At 59.4% G+C, this 11,646-nt stretch overlaps 1 non-coding gene across 1 annotated transcript; it reads left to right on the top strand.

The window, feature by feature from the left end:
• The first annotated feature begins 10,502 nt into the window (after window positions 1–10,502).
• LOC131861104 (5S ribosomal RNA) lies at window positions 10,503–10,621 on the top strand. Its single transcript, XR_009360185.1, has one exon. It is a non-coding gene; the product is annotated as a 5S ribosomal RNA (ribosomal RNA).
• Window positions 10,622–11,646: the final 1,025 nt, after the last annotated feature.

Raw genomic sequence — 11,646 nt, forward strand, 5'->3', positions numbered from 1 at the left:
GTGCGAGGCGACGGATGCGGCGAGATGGCCCCAATGGCTAGACGGAAGAGGCTTCAGGGCCGCCTCGGAATGGTCCGAGCATCGGACGCGCTTGGGGCGACTACCAGTGACAACCCCTTATCCCGCGATGCGTCCGATACGAAGACGGTTCCAAGGCGGCCGAGGAGCCTCACCGCATAGCAATCGGGGGTGCGAGGCGACGGATGGCCCCAACGGCTAGACGGAAGAGGCTTCAGGGCCACCTCGGAATGGTCCAAGCATCGGACGCGCTTGGGGCGACTACCAGTGACAACCCCTTATCCCGCGATGCGTCCGATTCGAAGATGGTTCCAAAGCGGCCGAGGAGCATCACCGCATAGCAATCGGGGTGCGAGGTGGGGGATGCGGCGAGATGGCCCCAACGGCTAGACGGAAGAGGCTGCAGGGCCGCCTCGGAATAGTCCAAGCATCGGACGCGCTTGGGGCGACTACCAGTGACAACCCCTTATCCTGCGATGCGTCCGATACGAAGATAGTTCCAAGGCGGTCGAGGAGCCTCACCGCATAGCAATCGGGGTGCGAGGTGGGGGATGCGGCGAGATGGCCCAAACGGCTAGACGAAAGAGGCTGCAGGGCCGCCTCGGAATAGTCCAAGCATCGGACGCGCTTGGGGCGACTACCAGTGACAACCCCTTATCCCGCGATGCGTCCGATACGAAGATAGTTCCAAGGTGGCCCAGGAGCCTCACCGCATAGCAATCCGGGTGCAAGGGGGGGGATGCGGCGAGATGGCCCCAACGGCTAGACGGAAGAGGCCACAGGGCCGCCTCGAAATAGTCCAAGCATCGGAGCCTCACCGCATAGCAATCCGGGTGCAAGGGGGGGGATGCGGCGAGATGGCCCCAACGGCTAGACGGAGGAGGCCACAGGGCCGCCTCGGAATAGTCCAAGCATCGGACGCGCTTGGGGCGACTACCAGTGACAACCCCTTATCCCGCGATGCGTCCGATACGAAGATAGTTCCAAGGCGGCCGAGGAGCCTCACCGCATAGCAATCGGGGTGCGAGGTGGGGGATGCGGCGAGATGGCCCCAACGGCTAGACGGAAGAGGCTGCAGGGCCGCCTCGGAATAGTCCAAGCATCGGACGCGCTTGGGGCGACTACCAGTGACAACCCCTTATCCCGCGATGCGTCCGATACGAAGATAGTTCCAAGGCGGCCGAGGAGCCTCACCGCATAGCAATCGGGGTGCGAGGTGGGGGATGCGGCGAGATGGCCCCAACGGCTAGACGGAAGAGGCTGCAGGGCCGCCTCGGAATAGTCCAAGCATCGGACGTGCTTGGGGCGACTACCAGTGACAACCCCTTATCTCGCGATGCGTCCGATACGAAGATAGTTCCAAGGCGGCCGAGGAGCCTCACCGCATAGCAATCGGGGTGCGAGGTGGGGGATGCGGCGAGATGGCCCCAACGGCTAGACGGAAGAGGCCACAGGGCCGCCTCGGAATAGTCCAAGCATCGGACGCAGCTTGGGGCGACTACCAGTGACAACCCCTTATCCCGCGATGCGTCCGATACGAAGATAGTTCCAAGGCGGCCGAGGAGCCTCACCGCATAGCAATCGGGGTGCGAGGTGGGGGATGCGGCGAGATGGCCCCAACGGTTAGACGAAAGAGGCTGCAGGGCCGCCTCGGAATAGTCCAAGCATCGGACGCGCTTGGGGCGACTACCAGTGACAACCCCTTATCCCGCGATGCGTCCGATACGAAGATAGTTCCCAGGCGGCCGAGGAGCCTCACCGCATAGCAATCGGGGTGCGAGGCGAGGGATGCGGCGAGATGGCCCCAAAGGCTAGACGGAAGAGGCTGCAGGGCCGCCTCGGAATAGTCCAAGCATCGGACGCGCTTGGGGTGACTACCACTGCCAACCCCTTATCTCGCGATGCGTCCGATACGAAGATAGTTCCGAGGCAGCCGAGGAGGTGGGGGATGCGGCGAGATGGCCCCAACGGCTAGACGGAAGAGGCTGCAGGGCCGCCTCGGAATAGTCCAAGCATCGGACGTCCTTGGGGCGACTACCAGTGACAACCCCTTATCCCGCGATGCGTCCGATACGAAGATAGTTCCCAGGCGGCCGAGGAGCCTCACTGCATAGCAATCGGGGTGCGAGGTGAGGGATGCGGCGAGATGGCCCCAAAGGCTAGACGGAAGAGGTTGCAGGGCCGCCTCGGAATAGTCCAAGCATCGGACGCGCTTGGGGCGACTACCACTGCCAACCCCTTATCCCGCGATGCGTCCGATACACAGATAGTTCCGAGGCAGCCGAGGAGGTGGGGGATGCGGCGAGATGGCCCCAACGGCTAGACGGAAGAGGCTGCAGGGCCGCCTCGGAATAGTCCAAGCATCGGACGCGCTTGGGGCGACTACCAGTGACAACCCCTTATCCCGCGATGCGTCCGATACGAAGATAGTTCCCAGGCGGCCGATGAGCCTCACCGCATAGCAATCGGGGTGCGAGGCGAGGGATGCGGCGAGATGGCCCCAAAGGCTACACGGAAGAGGCTGCAGGGCCGCCTCGGAATAGTCCAAGCATCGGACGCGCTTGGGGCGACTACCACTGCCAACCCCTTATCCCGCGATGCGTCCGATACACAGATAGTTCCGAGGCGGCCGAGGAGCCTCACAGCATAGCAATCGTGGTGCGAGGTGGGGGATGCGGCGAGATGGCCCCAACGGCTGACGAAAGAGGCTTCAGGGCCGCCTCGGAATGGTCCAAGCATCGGACGCGCTTGGGGCGACTACCACTGCCAACCCCTTATCCCGCGATGCGTCCGATACACAGATAGTTCCGAGGCGGCCGAGGAGCCTCACAGCATAGCAATCGGGGTGCGAGGCGAGGGATGCGGCGAGAAAGCCCCAACGGCTAGAGGGAAGAGGCTTCAGGTCCGCCTCGGAATGGTCCAAGCATCGGACGCGCTTGGGGCGACTACCAGTGACAACCCCTTATCCCGCGACGCGTCCGATACACAGATAGTTCCAAGGCGGCCGAGGAGCCTCACCGCATAGCAATCGGGGTGCGAGGCGAGGGATGCGGCGAGAAGGACCCAACGGCTAGACGGAAGAGGCTTCAGGGCCGCCTCGGAATGGTCCAAGCATCGGACGCGCTTGGGGCGACTACCAGTGACAACCCCTTATCCCGCGACGCGTCCGATACACAGATAGTTCCAAGGCGGCCGAGGAGCCTCACCGCATAGCAATCGGGGTGCGAGGCGAGGGATGCGGCGAGAAGGACCCAACGGCTAGACGGAAGAGGCTTCAGGGCCGCCTCGGAATGGTCCAAGCATCGGACGCGCTTGGGGCGACTACCAGTGACAACCCCTTATCCCGCGACGCGTCTGATACACAGATAGTTCCAAGGCGGCCGAGGAGCCTCACCGCATAGCAATCGGGGTGCGAGGCGAGGGATGCGGCGAGAAGGACCCAACGGCTAGACGGAAGAGGCTTCAGGGCCGCCTCGGAATGGTCCAAGCATCGGACGCGCTTGGGGCGACTACCAGTGACAACCCCTTATCCCGCGACGCGTCCGATACACAGATAGTTCCAAGGCGGCCGAGGAGCCTCACCGCATAGCAATCGGGGTGCGAGGCGAGGGATGCGGCGAGAAGGACCCAACGGCTAGACGGAAGAGGCTTCAGGGCCGCCTCGGAATGGTCCAAGCATCGGACGCGCTTGGGGCGACTACCAGTGACAACCCCTTATCCCGCGACGCGTCCGATACACAGATAGTTCCAAGGCGGCCGAGGAGCCTCACCGCATAGCAATCGGGGTGCGAGGCGAGGGATGCGGCGAGAAGGACCCAACGGCTAGACGGAAGAGGCTTCAGGGCCGCCTCGGAATGGTCCAAGCATCGGACGCGCTTGGGGCGACTACCGTTGCCAACCCCTTATCCCGCGATGCGTCTGATACACAGATAGTTCCGAGGCGGCCGAGGAGCCTCACCGCATAGCAATCGGGTTGCGAGGCAGATTATTGGGAAGGGAACCCCCTGGGATGCGGCTCAAGCAGTGCCCAAAGGGACTGGAATGCGGAATCACATCGAGAGACCCAAATGCTATACGAGGGCTCAAATCGAATTATCGATTTGGCCACGACATGGACGCATCGGAACGACTACCTTTGCCGAACCACTCGCAATTGCATCCATACCGAAACCAATAGACATTTCCGTTAGAGCCCTCGCATAGCATTCGGGAATCTCGCATGCCCCTCTAAATCGACCAATGCTGGCGCTCAATGAAAATCCGAGCGCTACCACCGTTCGAGCGCCAGCATTGGTCGAGTTAGAGGGGCACGGGGGAGAATGCTCCAGTCAACACCTCCCCTATATAAGTTATTTGTCCGATTCTCGCACAACCGTAGTCTGCCTCGTCGAATCAAACAACGGTCCCAGATTCCGACTTCCGTTCCGTAGAGACCCAAAAGCTAGATGGAGGCTCGCAAGAAAGAGAGTCGGCACATAGCAATCAGGTTTCTCGAACGTTTAGGGACCGAGCTCACTTGCGGATAGGGCAAAATCCGCCAAGCAACCCAAAAGCTAGACGGGGGCTCGAATCGAATCGCCTAGGCGGCCACAACAACGACGTGTTAGATCGACTACCAGTGCCAAACCATTCAGCAAGACTAGTTTGTGTCGAGGCCGGATAGAGATTCTCAGAGAGCGCCCGCATAGCATTTAGGAGACCTGCCGCGTCCCTCACACTCGACAAATGGTGGTGCACGTTTATAAATCCGAGCGATCCCAACCCTTTCAAGCACCAACATCGGTCGAGATAGAGGGGCACGGAGGGGGCTGCGTGAGACAACACAGTCCCCTATATAAGTTATTTGTCCGATTCTCACACATCCGAAGAATGGTCATCAAATCGGACAACAGCCCAAACTTCCGACTTCCGTCCCAGAAAGCCCAAGAGCTATCTAAAACGTTCATGGCCGGAACTCGATCGCGGCTATACCAGTCCGCCAAGCAACCCAAAAGCTAGACTGGAGCTCTAGTTGAATCACCTCTGTGGCCACTGCAAGGACGTGTTGGAGCGACTACCATTGCCGAACCATTCCGCAGGTCGAGTCCATACCAAGGCCGCATAGAGATTCACGATGAGCTCCTGCATAGCAATCAGGAGACTTGCCGTGTCCATCACAATCGATAAATCCTGGTGCAAGATTTTTGCATCCGAGCTCTCCAACCAGTAGAGCACCAGCATCAATCGACATAAACGGGCACGGGGGGAGGATGCTCGAGAACACTACCTCCCCTATATAAGTTATTTGTCCGATTCTCAAGCAGCCGAAGTCTGGTCATCGAATCGGGTCAAAGACCACAACTTCCGACTTTACCCACAATGCAAGTCATCGAATCGAACATCGGCCCCCGAGTCGGACTCCATGCGTATGTCAGGTCATCGGACCCAAATTCTGCCTTCCTGCGCATGGCGGGCCATCAATATCAACTCGGTCATCGGACCCAAACTCCGCCTTTCTGCGTATGGCACGCCTTCAAATCGGTCATCGGACCCAAATTCCGCCTTCCTATGCATGGCGGGCCATCAACATCAACTCGGTCATCGGACCCAAATTCCGCCTTTCTGCGCATGGCACGCCATCAACTCGGTCATCGGACCCAAATTCCGCCTTCCTGCGCATGGCAGGTCATCGGACACAAATTCAGACCTCGCGAATATGCATACGTATCGAATCGGTCATCGGACCCAACTTCCGACTTCATCCATACTGTAGGGTCTCTGAGGTTGGCGCGGTGCGCTCAACCCGGGGAGTCGACCCATCGAAGCATACACCTCCCCTATATAAGCTATTTGTCCGATTCCCACACCTGTGTAGTTTGCACCTCTGACCAGGACATCGACCCCAACTTCCGAACTCGACTGCAACGACGGCACCAGCGCCTTGGTGCGCACCTTGCGACGCACAGTCCCAACATTCGCCTTCCTGCACATGGCAGGTCATCGGACCCAAATTCCGACCTCGCGAGTATGCCTACATATCGAATCGGTCATCGGACCCAACTTCCGACTTCATCCATACCGTAGGGTCTTTGAGGTTGGCGCGGTGCGCTCAACCCGGGGAGTCGACCCAACGAAGCATACACCTCCCCTATATAAGCTATTTGTCCGATTCCCACACCTGTGTAGTTTGCACCTCCGATCAGGACATCGACCCCAACTTCCGAACTCGCCTGCAACGACCGAACCAGCGCCTTGGTGCGCACCTTGCAACGCACAGTGCCAACATTCGCCTTCCTCAACATGGCAGGTCATCGGACCCAAATTCCGACCTCGCGAGTATGCCTACATATCGAATCGGTCATCGGACCCAACTTCCGACTTCATCCATACCGTAGGGTCTTTGAGGTTGGCGCGGTGCGCTCAACCCGGGGAGTCGACCCAACGAAGCATACACCTCCCCTATATAAGCTATTTGTCCGATTCCCACACCTGTGTAGCTTGCACCTCCGATCAGGACATCGACCCCAACTTCCGAACTCGACTAAAAAGACCGCACCAGCGCCTTGGTGTGCACCTTGCAACGCACAGTGCCAACATTCGCCTTCCTACACATGGCAGGTCATCGGACCCAAATTCCGACCTCATGAGCATACCTACTAATCGAATCGGTCATCGGACCCAACTTCCGACTTCATCCATACCGTAGGGTCTTTGAGGTTGGCGCGGTGCGCTCAACCTGGGGAGTCGACCCATCGAAGCATACACCTCCCCTATATAAGCTATTTGTCCGATTCCGACACCTGTGTAGTTTGCACCTCCGCTCAGGACATCGACCCCAACTTCCGAACTCGCCTGCAACGACCGAACCAGCGCCTTGGTGCGCACCAAAAGTGCGCACTTTTGGTGCGCACCAAAAGTGCGCACTTTTGGAGGGCACTTTTTGGAGGGCACTTTTCTGCGCTCCAAAGGTGCGCACTTTTGGAGGGCACTTTTTGGAGGGCACTTTTCTGCGCTCCAAAGGTGCGCACTTTTGGAGGGCACTTTTTGGAGGGCACTTTTCTGCGCTCCAAAGGTGCGCACTTTTGGAGGGCACTTTTTGGAGGGCACTTTTCTGCGCTCCAAAGGTGCGCACTTTTGGAGGGCACTTTTTGGAGGGCACTTTTCTGCGCTCCAAAGGTGCGCACTTTTGGAGGGCACTTTTTGGAGGGCACTTTTCTGCGCTCCAAAGGTGCGCACTTTTGGAGGGCACTTTTTGGAGGGCACTTTTCTGCGCTCCAAAGGTGCGCACTTTTGGAGGGCACTTTTTGGAGGGCACTTTTCTGCGCTCCAAAGGTGCGCACTTTTGGAGGGCACTTTTGTGCACTCCAAAGGTGCGCACTTTTGGAGGGCACTTTTCCTGCGCTCCAAAGGTGCACACCTAGGTGAGCACCTTCGACCACACCTTGTAGCACACCAAACTCTGACTTTCGACTTCATCCGCAATGCAGGGTCTTTGAGGTTGGCGCAATGCGCACAACCAGGGGAGTCGACCCATCAAACCCAACACCTCCCCTATATAAGCTATTTGTCTGATTCTCATACATGCGTAGCCTGCAAGAGCAATTAGGACATCGACCCCAACTTTCGGCTTCTAAACGAAAACAAGGTCTTTGAGGTTGGCGCAGTGCGCACAACCAGGGGAGTCAACCCACCGAATGCAACACCTCCCCTATATAAGCTATTTGTCTGATTCTCATACATGCGTAGACTGCAGCAATGATTAGGACATCCACCCCAACTTTTGACTTCTTAAACAAGACAGGGTCTTTGAAGTTGGTGCAGTGCACACAACCAGGGGAGTCGACCCATCAAACGCAACACCTCCCCTATATAAAGCTATTTGTCCGATTCTCATACGTGTAGTCTGCAGCAGCGATTACGACATCGACCCCAACTTCCGAATTCGTTTGCATTGACCGCACCAAAGGTGCGCGCCTTGGTGTGCACCCTGGAGTGCACTTTGGTGCTCACCTCGGTGCACACTTTGGTGTGCACCAAAGGTGCGCACCTTGGAGCGCACCAAAGGTGTACACTTTGGAGCGCACCACATAGGGTCTTTGAGAGGTTGGCGCAGTGCGCACACCAAGGTGGGTGTTGAGGTGCGTGCCGAGGTGGGTGGGTGCTAGGGTGCGCTCCATGGTGGGTGCCAGGGTGGGTGCGTGCTAGGGTGGATTCCAAAGAGGGTCATAGGGTGGGTGCCAAGGTGGGTTGGTGATATAGTGGGTTCAAAGGTGGGTACTAGGGTGGGTTCCAAGGTGGGTCACAAGTTGGGTGCCAGGATGCGTGGGTGTTAGGTTGGGTGCCAAGGTGGGCTCCTGCGTGGGTGGGTGCTAGGGTGGGTTTCAAGGTGGACGCGAGGGCGGGTGCCAAGGTGGGTAACAAGTTGGGTGTTAGGATGGGTGAGTGCTAGAGTGGGTGCCAAGGTGGGTGGGTGCTAAGGTGGATGCCAAGGTGGTTCACAGGGTGGGTGGGTTCTAGGGTGAGTTCCAAGGTGGGTCACAGGTTCAGTGCTAGGGTGGGTGTCAAGGCGGGTGTCGAGGTGCCTGGGTGCTAGGGTGTGGATGCCAATGTGGGTCATAGGGTGGGTACTAGGGTGGGCTGCAATGTGGGTGCCAAGGTGGGTAACATGCTCGGTGGGTTCTAAATTGGGTGCCAGGGTGGGTGTGCACCCACCTTGCCCGAGGTGGGTGCCAAGGTGCCAGTGTGGGTGGGTGCTAAGGTGGATGCCAAGGTGGGTGAGAAGGTGGGTGATAGGTTGAGTGGTAGGATGGGTGGGTGCCAAGATGGGTCACAGGGTGGGTGCAAGGGTGGGTAGGTGCTAGGGTTGGTGTCAGGGTGGGTGGGTGCTAGGTTGGGTTCCAAGGTGGGTGCGAGGGTGAGTGTCAAGGTGGGTCACAGGTTAGGTGCTAGGATGGGTGAGTGCTAGGGTGCAAAGGTGCCAGGGTGGGTGCTAGGATGGGTCGATGCTAGGGTGAGTGGCAAGGTGGGTCCACAAGTGTCAAGGTGGGTGCCGAGGTGGGTGCCAAGTTGGGTTCCAAGGTGGGTGCCAACGTGGGTGCTAGGGTGCGTGGGTTAAAGGGTGTGTCACAACGTGGGTGCCAGGATGGGTGCGCACCCACACTGGCCAAGACGGGTGCAAGGTTGGGTTCCAAGCCCGGTCACAGGCTGGGTGCTAGGATGGGTGGGTGCCAAGGTGGGCACCAGGGTGGGTGCACCCACCCTGGCCAAGGTGGGTCACGGGGTGGGTCCTAGGGTGGGTAACGGGGTGGGTACTAAGGTGCGTGCCAAGGTGGGTCATAGGGTGGGTGCCAAGGTGGGCACCAGGGTGGGTGTGCACCAACCCTAGCCAGGGTAGGTCACGGGGTGGTTGTCGGGGTGGGCTTCAAGGAGCCAAGGTGGGTGGCAAGTAGCCAAGTTGCGTGCCAAGGTGGGTGTCGGGGTGGGTGCCAAGGATCCAAGGTGGGTGCCAAGGAACCAAGGTGGGTGTCTGGGTGGGTGCCGAGGTGGGAGCCAGGGTGGGTCCCAAGGTGAGTGCAAAGGTGGGTGCCAGGGTCAAGGTGAGTGCCAATGTGGGTTCCAAGGTGCCAGGGTCAGGGTGAGTGCCAATGTGGGTTCAAAGGTGCTAAGTTGGGTGCGAGGTTGGGTGTGAGGGTGGGTGGGTGCCAAGGTGTGCTAGGTGGAAGCCCGGGTGGGTCGGCATCCCATGGGTGTCGAGTTGGGTGCCTGATGGGTGCTTCTTGTCAAGTTTTAGTCGTCGGGACTCATTTCGAGCCTTAGAGGTCGTTTCTTGTCCGGTTGCCCTGTCTTCGACCTGGGAACCCAATTTTGGTCCTCGGGTCCCATTTTTTTTTGTCTCGCATCCCACTTTTGGCCTGTGGCCTTTTCGGGGTCGATTCTCGTTTTGGGCATCAGAGCATGTTTCTTCTCCTAAAACCCAATATTTGTTTATTAAGTCTCGGAACACATTTTTGTTCTCGTGGACCCATCATGGGTCTTGGAACGCATTTGTGGTCCTTGGGTCCCATTTTGCATCCCGAAACTTGTGTTTTGGTGCTTGATCCCTATTTTGGGTGCCCACCTTGCACCAAGTGCGCACCCGGGGCAAACCGAGCGCCTTGGTGCACCGGGGCAAGATCGAGCGTGCACCCGAGGCGCCCCGAACATGCACCAAGGTGCACTCGGCCCACATGTGAGCGCAGGTCGTTGCGCCCGAGGTGGTGTGTGGGCACCGCGTTGCAGACGGGACACTGCACGCACACGACGCCCCGTCCAGGTGCACGCACGTAGGCCGGGCCGGGTGCACACCCGATGCCCTAGCAAGGTGCGTGCACCCGGGCAGGGCTCACACTTGGCGAACGGGGCGCACTTCGCGAGGGAGGGTGTGCACCTCGACGGGGGTGGGTGGCCGGGGTGGATTCGCACGTGGGTCGCGGTTTGCTAAGTACACACTGCGACAAGCTCATAACGGGTGCGATCATACCAGCGTTAGTGCACCGGATCCCATCAGAACTCCGCAGTTAAGCGCGCTTGGGCCGGAGTAGTACTGGGATGGGTGACCTCCCGGGAAGTCCCGGTGTTGCACCCTTTTTTAGTTTTTCGCCGGGCGTCGCAATGCTATTTGAATTAACCTTTTGCCCGTTTGCGTTCTCGTCGGGGCCGGGCCGGGCCGGGGTGCGTTGCCCGCACTACCGCGCGCGCCGGGGCGACACCGAGCGCGCACCCGAGGCGCCCCGAGCACACAGGCCACGGTGCAACCCGGGCGTTGTGCGCGCACCCCGGTGCGCCCGAGGTGCTGCGCGCGCACCCAGGTGAAATCGGTGTGCACCTCGGCCAGTGCGCGCTCGGTCGAGTCGCGCACGTTGGCCAAGGTGCACGGTGATGTTTCTTACTCTAAGGTTCCGCACCAGACGCCCGGGACAGGTGAGCGAAGCTGGGCGGGGCCGGGTGCGCGCCCGGGGCAGGTGCACGCAGCTGGAGAGAGCTTTGGAGCGCACCAGAGGTGCGCACCTTGGAGCACACTTCGGAGCGCACCAATGATGCGCTCCATTCAAAAGTTTCCTGAAAAGGCAAAAAAAGTTGAGATTATAGAATTTCCCACTTGAGAGATTGTAAAAAAAAAAAATTTAAAATGAAGGAAACGCGGGTGCCAAGGTGTGCGCGCCCGGGTGCGCAGCCCAGCCAAGGTGTGCGCACCAAGGCGCCCACCCTGGCGAAGGTGCACGCAAGGTGCGCACCCGAGGCAAACCGGACAATTAACCCAACTTTCGACTTCGCGCGCACCTGCGCACCTTGGAGCGCACTTCGGAGCGCTCCTTGGTGCGCACCAATCTTGGGCACCTCGGAGTGCACCATGGCGCCCACCAAGGTGCGCACCCGGGGCAAACCGAGCTTCGACTTCGTGCGCACCTTGGAGGCGCCCACCAAGGTGCGCAGCCCAGCCAAGGCGTGCGCATCAAGGTGCGCACCCGGGGCAAACCGAGCTCCGACTTCGTACGCACCATGGAGCGCACAAAAGGTGCGCAACCCAGCCAAGGTGTGCGCACCCCGGGCAAACCGAGCTCCGAATCGTGCGCACCAGAGGTGCACGCCATCGTGCGCACCTTGGAGCAC

Source organism: Cryptomeria japonica, unplaced genomic scaffold (assembly GCF_030272615.1).
Source record: "Cryptomeria japonica unplaced genomic scaffold, Sugi_1.0 HiC_scaffold_20, whole genome shotgun sequence".
In the NCBI taxonomy this organism is placed as follows: domain Eukaryota; kingdom Viridiplantae; phylum Streptophyta; class Pinopsida; order Cupressales; family Cupressaceae; genus Cryptomeria; species Cryptomeria japonica.